The sequence below is a fragment of the Mustela nivalis genome (assembly GCF_964662115.1).
Source record: "Mustela nivalis genome assembly, chromosome: 19".
NCBI lineage: Eukaryota > Metazoa > Chordata > Mammalia > Carnivora > Mustelidae > Mustela > Mustela nivalis.
In genome coordinates this window covers 39,607,154-39,616,252 of record NC_139038.1, presented here as the reverse complement: position 1 = coordinate 39,616,252, position 9,099 = coordinate 39,607,154, and the positions used below count along the sequence as shown (strand labels likewise).

The 9,099-nt window shown below is 44.7% G+C and overlaps 1 long non-coding RNA gene across 1 annotated transcript in view; it reads left to right on the top strand.

Annotated features, from left to right (window-relative positions):
• Positions 1–499: 499 nt before the first annotated feature.
• LOC309854532 overlaps positions 500–9,099 on the top strand; it is a 30,389-nt gene continuing 21,789 nt past the window's right edge. Inside the window, exon 1 of the long non-coding RNA XR_014306285.1 lies at positions 500–562. This is a non-coding gene — a long non-coding RNA (uncharacterized lncRNA). The remainder of the gene's footprint in view (positions 563–9,099) is intronic.

Sequence of the window (9,099 nt, the reverse complement as noted above, 5' to 3'; positions counted from 1 at the left end):
CGGCTTCAGCGGCGGCACAAGCGGCGTCGGTGGCGGCGCAGACGATTTCAGCGGCGGAACCAGCAACGGCTCCGACGACGGCGTCAACGGTGCAAGCGGCCTCGGCGCACAATGGCGACGGTGCAGACGGCAGCGGCTTCAGCGGCGGCGGTAGCAGCGACGGTGTAGACAGCGGCTTCGGCGGCGCAAGCGGCGGTGCAGACGGTGGTGGCTTCGACGGAACAAGCGGCATCGGCGGCGGCGCAGGCGGTGGTGGCGGCGGAAGGGGCGGCGACACAGACGACGGTGTTAGCGGTGCAAGCAGCACTGGCGCAGACAGCTGGGCTGCACAAGCGGCGACCGCTTGGGCGTCCAAGGCTCAAGCGGCGGCGGCGGCGGTAGCAGCGGAGGAGCACATAGCGGCGTCGGCACAGACTGCGTCAGCTGCACAAGCGGTGTTGGCGACTCAAGCGGCGGCTGCGGCGCAGATGGCAGCAACGCAGATGGCAGCAACGCAGATGGCGGGGGCTGCGCAAGCGGCCGCAGCGGGAGCTCGAGGGCCAGCAACTGAGGAAGGGCAGAGGTAGGGCTGAGGACTGGCGCCGAGAAGGGAGGGGGGCCGGCTTGGGAGGACTTCGTGGACGGCATTTTCCTTCCAGTGGCGCCACTTTGGGCTTTGGGAGGGGGGCGTGCGGGGGTAGAGCCCACCCTTGTCCTTGTGCGATAAGGAGAGCCCAACCAGGTACCTGCTCTTAGCTGAGAGGGTGGGAGGGGAGGAAGGGCTGGGGGCTAGAGGGAGCTGGCGACGACAAGTTTCCCTGGCTATCCAGGGCGGAGGGAGGCCCGCGCTGCTAAAATGGAGATTGTCGGGGCTGGGGGAGGCTGTGGCAGCAGTGGACGCCTTCGCTCCCGCTGGAGGCTGGCGGCTCTGAGTGCAGCAGCCCTGGCAGCTCCTCCTCAGTGGCCCTCCGCCGCTGCCACCGCCATGGCCATTCCTCCCAGGCAAAGGGAGATTTACCCAGGTAGGGGGGAAGGGAGGGAACCAGCCTGGGAGGGCAGAAGGAAGGAGCTGGCCCATTCCCCGCCACAGGCCTCTGGCTGCCTCTACATGCTCCCTCCAAATCTGGCCAGTGTCTCCCCTGCCCCACCCCACCCCCCCCACCAGCCCCAAGCTGCAGTCCACAAGTCCACTGCTCCCTATGCCTGCCTTGGCCTCTCTCAGGCCTCTGCCATCTCTGCTGCCTGTGGGAGGCAGCATGGTCTGGGCCCAGAGGTTGTGAGGTGCACATGGGGGCGCCCCATGCACTCCTGGTCCCTGTTTCCTTCCCTGGAATAGGTGGGTGGGTGGTCAGTCTCTGGACCAAGTTTGCAGCACTGGATGCCTGGGAAATTGCGAGGGCTCACCAGTGCCTGTGTTTTGCTGTTTCTCCTCCTTTTTAACGGGATCCCCCTGTCTCTTCCCTTCCCTTTCCCCCACTCCTCACTCCTCAGAAGGCCAGAAAGACCAGGGAACATGCTGCAGAGAAAGGCTTTTGGGGTTAGAGCATCTGCACCTTCAGAAGCTGAGCTGAAGCCTTGATAGGCAGCATCTGCCATGTGAGGGAAGGCACCTCTACCAGGTACTTGAAGATCCGGGTTAGCTTTGGTGGAAGGACTTGTGTTGCTTAAGGTGTGGGAGGGAGTGGAGGGCTATCCTTGAGGTCCTCTTTCCAACTTGTTGAGGATGGCTTTTTTCCATTTTCGGGTGGTTGATGTGTGGTTTTGGTTGTGTGTATTTCGTGTTGGGTGCAAAGCAGACACATGTCCAATGAAGACATATAAATGGCCATCAGACACATGAAAAAATGTTCATCATCACTAGCCCTCAGGGAGATTCAAATTAAAACCACATTGAGATATCACCTTACACCAGTTAGAATGGCCAAAATTAGCAAGACAGGAAACAACATGTGTTGGAGGGGATGTGGAGAAATAGGAACCCTCTTCCGCTGTTGGTGGGAATGCAAGTTGGTGCAGCCTCTTTGGAGAACAGTGTGGAGATACCTCAAGACATTAAAAATAGAACTTCCCTTTGACCCTGACATTGCACTCCTGGGTATTTACCCTAAAGGTACAGATGGAGTGAAAAGAAGGGCCATCTGTACCCCAATGTTTATAGCAGCAATGACCACGGTCGCCAAACTGTGGAAAGAACCAAGATGCCCTTCAACGGGCGAATGGATAAGGAAGATGTGGTCCATATACACTATGGAGTATTATGCCTCCATCAGAAAGGACGAATACCCAACTTTTGTAGCAACATGGAAGGGACTGGAAGAGATTATGCTGAGTGAAATAAGTCAAGCAGAGAGAGTCAATTATCATATGGTTTCACTTATTTGTGGAGCATAACAAATAGCATGCAGGACATGGGGAGATAGAGAGGAGAAGGGAGTTGGGGGAAATTGGAAGGGAGTTGAACCATGAGAGCCTATAGACTTTGAAAAACAATCTGAGGGGTTTGAAGGGGCGGGGAGGGTGGGAGGTTGGGGGAACCAGGTGGTGGGTTTTAGAGAGCGCATGGATTGCATGGAGCACTGGGTGTGGTGCAAAAATAATGAATATTGTTATGCTGAAAATAAATAAGAAATAAATTTTAAAATAACATTATTCCATTGTGTATATATATATATATATATATATATATATATATATGCACATAATGTATATATATACATTATGTGCTTATGTATGCATATACTTGTGTATATAGGTAGTTTTCCAGTTTGTGGCATTGTGAATAGAGCTAAGAACATCTGTGTAATAAATTTGCATAGTTTCATGTGGAAAAAAAAAACAAAAAAAGAAAAGGTTGACTTTCAGTTATAGAATTTAAGAGAGTGTAACCTTGCGAAAGTAATTTATGACCCTATCTATTATATAGTAACTAGGTAGGTACACGAGAAAATATACACATTTTATCTCAATAAAATGCATGTTATAATGTTTATGTAGAAATATGTAACATTTGATGTAAAAATGCATTAATATTAAAGTATTAAGTAGAGCTGATATTATTCCCAGTTTACAAATAAGAACATAATGATTGATTTGTCTGCAGTCTGACAGTATTTAGGTGCAACGATTAAAAACCAAGCTAAATATTTTGTCTCGATATCCGTTTTACATCACATGCCTATTATGCGTAGGCAGAAAGCATGACACAATTTGAATCCCCATTTTTCTATGTATTTAATAATCTTTCTTGATTTGAGTGCATTGGGGAGCTCAAGTCAAATGAAAGCCTACATTTGTGAAAATTTCACATTTCGTTTGTGAAATGAAAAACAACATTTGTGGTAAGAAAGCCCATAGAATTTTGTTGCATTCTTGATGCACACTCCATGGAGTAGCAGCTAAAAGAGAATCATTGTATAATTAGAAAATAACATCCAAATTAAACAGCAGAAAATAAGTAAATAGACATATGCTTTCCACTACCCAGTTTAATAATTAAAATACAGTCAGATGAAGTGTGCAAATATGTGTATGTAGGGGGGAAACAGAGTGAAATGTAGTCTCAGGAGATCTGGCCTTGATGTTTAGGCTACCTTTCAAAACCCAGGGTGAGGATCTACTTTCTATAGTTACCACATTATATAATTTAAACCTTAATTTTCTCAAGAAATTGCACAATACTCCAGCAAAAGGGAATTATAGCTATCTATACACTAGGAAAACAAAAAACAAAATACAACCAATTAAAGACATTTCCCAAGAACTCCAGATATAGGTTGAATGGATAAAGATGTGGACAAAAACTGTCATTCTTCTGTATCCATATGTTAAAGAACTGAAGAAAAACCATGTCTAAAGAATACACTGGGGTACCTGGGTGGCTTAGTGGGTTAAAGCCTCTGCCTTTGGCTCAGGTCATGATCCCAGGGTCCTGGGATCTAGCCCAGCACTGGGCTCTCTGCTCAGCAGGGAACCTGCTTCCTCCTCTCTCTCTTTCTGCCTGCCTCTCTGCCTACTTGTAATCTCTGTCTGTCAAATAAATAAATAAACTCTTAAAAAAAAGAATACACAGGAAGTACAAGAATGGTGCCAAATCAAGAATATAATAAAAAAAATTATAACAGAATGAAATAAAAGTTGCATTATAACTGAAATAAAATATTCTCCAGATGAGCTCAGTGGTAGTAATAGATGAAATAATCAGGGAATATAAATAGAGATCAATTGAGATTATCCAGTCTGAAAAACCAAAAGACCTATAAATGTAGTATACATGTTGAAGAACTAAAGTCACTCAATGTATGGTCTCTAACTCCATGCAATAAAATAAAAGTGGTTCACAAAAGGAAACAGAAAATTCACAAGTATGTGGAAAATAAATAACACACTCCTAAATAAGACATGAGTCAAAAAAGAAATCACGGTAGAAGTTAGAAGTTAGAAAATACCTTGAGATGAATGAAAGCCAAAAATCGGTCACTTGCTCATCTCTTGAAAGTGAAAATATAAAATACAAAGTCTTATGGGATACAGTTAAGTTTTTTTTTTTTTTTGAGGGAAACTTAGGATTGTAAACATATATTTAAAAAGGAAGAAAGTGTTACTTTCATAACCGATCATCTTAAGAAATGACAAAATGAAAAATAAATTAGGGGCTTATAGGTGGCTCAGTTGGTTAGGTGACCAATTCTTGGTTTTGGCTCAGGTCATGATCTCGGGGTTGTGGGATCGAGCCCCGTGTTAGGCTCTGTACTCAGTGAGGACTGCTTTTGTCCCTCTGCTCTTCCCTTCTCACTCACTCTTTCAGTCTCTCAAATAAAGAAATAAAAATAAAAACATGATAAAGGAAGAATGAGTTAAAAGGAAAGAAATTTTGAAAGATGAGATCGGATATAAATGAAATAAGACACAACAGAGAAAATCAATATATACGAAAGCTAATTCTTTTTTTTTTTTTTTTTTTTTTTTTGACAGACAGAGATCACAAGTAGGCAGAGAGAAAGGAAGGCAGAGAGAGAGGAGGAAGCAGGCTCCCGAGAAGTGGAGAGCCCGATGTGGGGCTCGATCCCAGGACCCTGGGATCATGACCTGAGCTGAAGGCAGAGGCTTTAACCCACTGAGCCACCCAGGCGCCCAAGCTAATTCTTTTTTTAAAAAAAGATTTTATTTTATTATTTGTTTGACAGAGACAGATCACAAGTAGGCAGGAGGTAGGCAGAGAGAGAGGAAGGGAAGCAGGCTCCCTGCTGAGCAGAGAGTCTGATCAGGGGCTTGATCCCAGGACCCTGAGATCATGACCTGAGCCAAAGGCAGAGGCTTTAACCCACTGAGCCACTCAGGTGCCCCAAAAGGTAATTCTTTAAAGAGATGAGCAATTGACAATTTTTTGGCTATTCTTACCAAAAATAAGATAAAAATACCAAATTATGAAAAATCTGGAATGAAAGAGAGGCATTCCTATTAGCCTTATAGAAATAAAAAGAATTAAATTGCAATACGAGGAACAATTGCATGCTAATAAATTAGAAAACTAAAGAAATTTGGCAGGTTCCTAGAAAGACTCAAATTCCTTAATCTTGGGGCGCCTGGGTGGCTCAGTGGGTTAAGCCATTGCCTTCGGCTCAGGTCACAATCTCAGGGTCCTGGGATCGAGTCGCATATGGGGCTCTGTGCTCGACAGAGGGCCTGCTTCCCTTCCTCTCTCTCTGCCTGCCTCTCTGCCTACTTGTGATCTCTCTCTCTCTCTGTCAAATAAATAAATAAATAATATTTTTAAAAATCCTAAAAGGGATTCGTTAACCTGTTGGCTGGTGTAGAAGTTAGGTTTTATTGCTCTGAGCTGGTATTTCATATTCGTATTATGACAACAGCCTCACCGGTAGTCTAACCCCTGGTCATTTTGGAGTTTGTTCATCATTTTGGTCTTTATTGCCATAATCGACCAAGTCTAGGAAGGAAGTCAGAGTTTGATGAGTGGTAGGTCCAGTAGGACACAGAACTGTATTTACCCTTTGAGGATAGAACAGGTGTCACTTAATTGGGTGAGGAGAATAATAACTTCCCCAAAGAGCATTTATGAAATTCCTAGGAGGTGAAAGGTACTGGTCAAGATATTGGTGAGGGGTGGGGAAGGAGTTGGTTAGAAAGGCACTAGGATGAGCAGAATCAAGTTTTACAGCCTCGGAGACAGGTATAAATAAGGTGCTGTGTGGGAGATGAGAGCACTCTGGCTAGGGGAGTCAATTCGAATGCCTCCTTTTCCTTCCCATTTCTTCTGAAAAAAGGAATCGATGTCTACAAGATCCCCTGCCAACTTTTCATTGTTATTGCCAGGTGTACTTTATGTGTTGAATACTCCAGGTGGATTCGTGGAAGGGATTCATAAGGTCTGCTCTGGAGCAGAATGGGAAGGAGGTCAGATGCACCAGAGGAACATGTGAAGGGAAGCAGGACGAAATACTGAACAGGATCCTCGGAGGTTCAGGGAGCAACAGAGATGTATATTGGGTGTGTCAGTCATATGGAGGGTCTCTGTGGGTCTTGGATACACTCCTTTTTCTAACTGTGTCATCGCAGTCTGCCCCTGGCTGGTGATTATTGTGTAGTTTGATGGAGGTATGATTTCCATCTTGTCGAAGTCACTCATGTAAGTGCATGATTCATTGAATTTCAGTTGTTTTAAAGACTTGTGCAAGCATCACCACAAACCAGTTTGAGATGATTTCCATCCTATCCTGTGGTTGTCTCCTGTTTGTTCTGTGATACAAGTTAAGAGCCTGGAGGGGTCACCAGGTCCTGGCCAGGAAGGTTGCCTCCTCACCATGCTGAGAGAACTCTACCCTAAGCCTTTCAACATAGGAAATAAAGGGGTGTATATTGAAGGTGGCTGTGGGTGGGGAGGACACTCTGTCCCTTTCCTCTGTGATAAGAGGAGACGGATAAAGTAGGGTTTGCCAGTGTCATGAAGGATGATGCCATCGGCTTTTCGGATGAGCTACCCCTGCAAATTAACAACTTTACTTAACCCTTTTGTGAAGTGGACATCCTTGAGTGTTGAGCAGAGAAACTTCTTAGACTCGGTGGTAGATTCGATGTACTTTGCTTCAGTCTTGCTGGTTCTCTGAATCCAATCGTGTCTTTTTTGGAAGTAAAGATGTCCAAGCTACTGCTGCAGCAGGAGATGATTAGTGCCTCTTTGATCATAGTGCCGCATTTGAACCCTCAGCTACTGCTTATGTGACACTCACTCGAAAGTTGGTAAAATTTGGTGTTGGGTAATTCCCATGGATTTAGAACTTTTGTATTGTTCAGTGCCCAATTTTATTGGGATACTAGGGTCAGCTCGTGTTTATTTGCACACCATCTCCTTGAGAAGTTTGTAGAGCTTTTGCAGGTGAAGTATGACACATACTTTAGATGTGTCATAAAATAATGTCTTAAAAGTATAAAAGTTGGTACTCAGGATATTGAATGAGAAGTTGGTACACTGTTTTGTTTTTAAAACATTTCCTTTCTTCTGGAGCTCCCTCGTTTTTTGAAGTTGTAAGTTTGGACGTTTCTCTCCTCAAATTCAGGTAGCCTAACAACTCAATAGCCCTTGGATAGTCATGAAGTACTTTAGAAGTTTTGGGGGAAAACATTCATCCTTAGCGAGACATGAAAGTTCTAATCTTGCCTCAAACGTGCATCTCCCTGAGGTAATGAGTTTCATATTGAAAAAAAAAAAAAAAAAAAAGAACAACTCCCAGAAAACAGGGCTGGGGTGTAGCTAACCTGGAGTAGAGCCAGGCTTCTTTCCTGTGGTTTGGGGTCATCCACCACAGTGGTTTTGCTCCTTAGGGCACATGGGTTTTACTGTAGTGTTTGTCTTTAATAAACCTTCTCCATGAAATACATGGAAAAACTACATGTCTTCTGAGCCATCTAATTTACCCAACCTTTTGGCTTCTAAGATCGCCCTTATCCCAAAACGGTGATAATTTTGTTTGTATTTGCTATTACATTGGGCTTAGTGATTTATTGATACTGACTTGATCTTCTGTCTACTTGGTAACCTTCCAGTAAATTACCTGGGTAGTTGTTCTTATTTGACAGGTTTTTCTGGAGCACACCACCAAATGGGCTCTAGTGTCTAGTGGTGGAAAAACAGACAATGTCCTTGTTCTCATTGCGTTTGGAATACTGTGGAGAAGAAGAGAAATTCAGCAAGTAAAAAGAAAAGTGAAATAATTGTGGCCAGTGGCAAGTGTTTTGAGAAATCAGAGCAGAATGTGAAACTACACAGTGATGAGAAACTTGTTCTAGACAGTGTTAAGGTACACCTTTGCCTTTTTGGGCAGCGTGTACACTCCTTTCTTTTGGGGGCAAGGAGTAGTTACTTCTGTAGGTTATTTCTGAAGACTCTGCCATTTAGCTCCTGGGGTTGGGGAGAATTAAAGGTGGAACCTTCATGGACAGGCTAGTCAACCTTTCCTTAGTTGCCTGCCACATCCTGAGACCAGGCCAGCTAACTTGTCAGTGTATCCTGTCAATTACTGGGATGGGAGGTTGGAGTGCATTCCTCATGTGGCATAGGTTTCTCCTGTGCTTCTGTCAATGCTGAAGAAATTCCAATATTAGTAAAAGCTCTTTTGGTAAACGGCAGCTACTTGAGGAAGTTGTCAGCACTAACTCAGTTCAGGTAATAGTGGATCCCTAAATATCGCCCTCAACCCGCAAGGACAACAAGAAGCCCCAGTTCAGATGTATCTTCTCTCTCTTTACTTCCGCAAGTCTACACACTTATATATGCTTACATGACCAATCAGCGAGCAGGGTACAGGATGGAGCGAATCAGGCTGCACACCTAAACGAACAACTTTGCTAGCAACCAATGCTGTTTACTTCATCTTTGGGCATTCTGCTTAGTCTCATGAGGCAATCCTAACCTGGCAACTAGCCAGGCACCATCTTTTAATGGCGGAGGCCGCCCTGGCCAGGGACCTGCTTCCGACATCTCCCCTTTTTTCTATTATGGCAGGGATTGTGCCTGTCTTAGGTTGTCAGTGGCGGGGAATATCCTTACTTAACCATCATCAGATGGCAGATATCAATGATCTGCGTCCTGTCTTAGTTTGGTATATT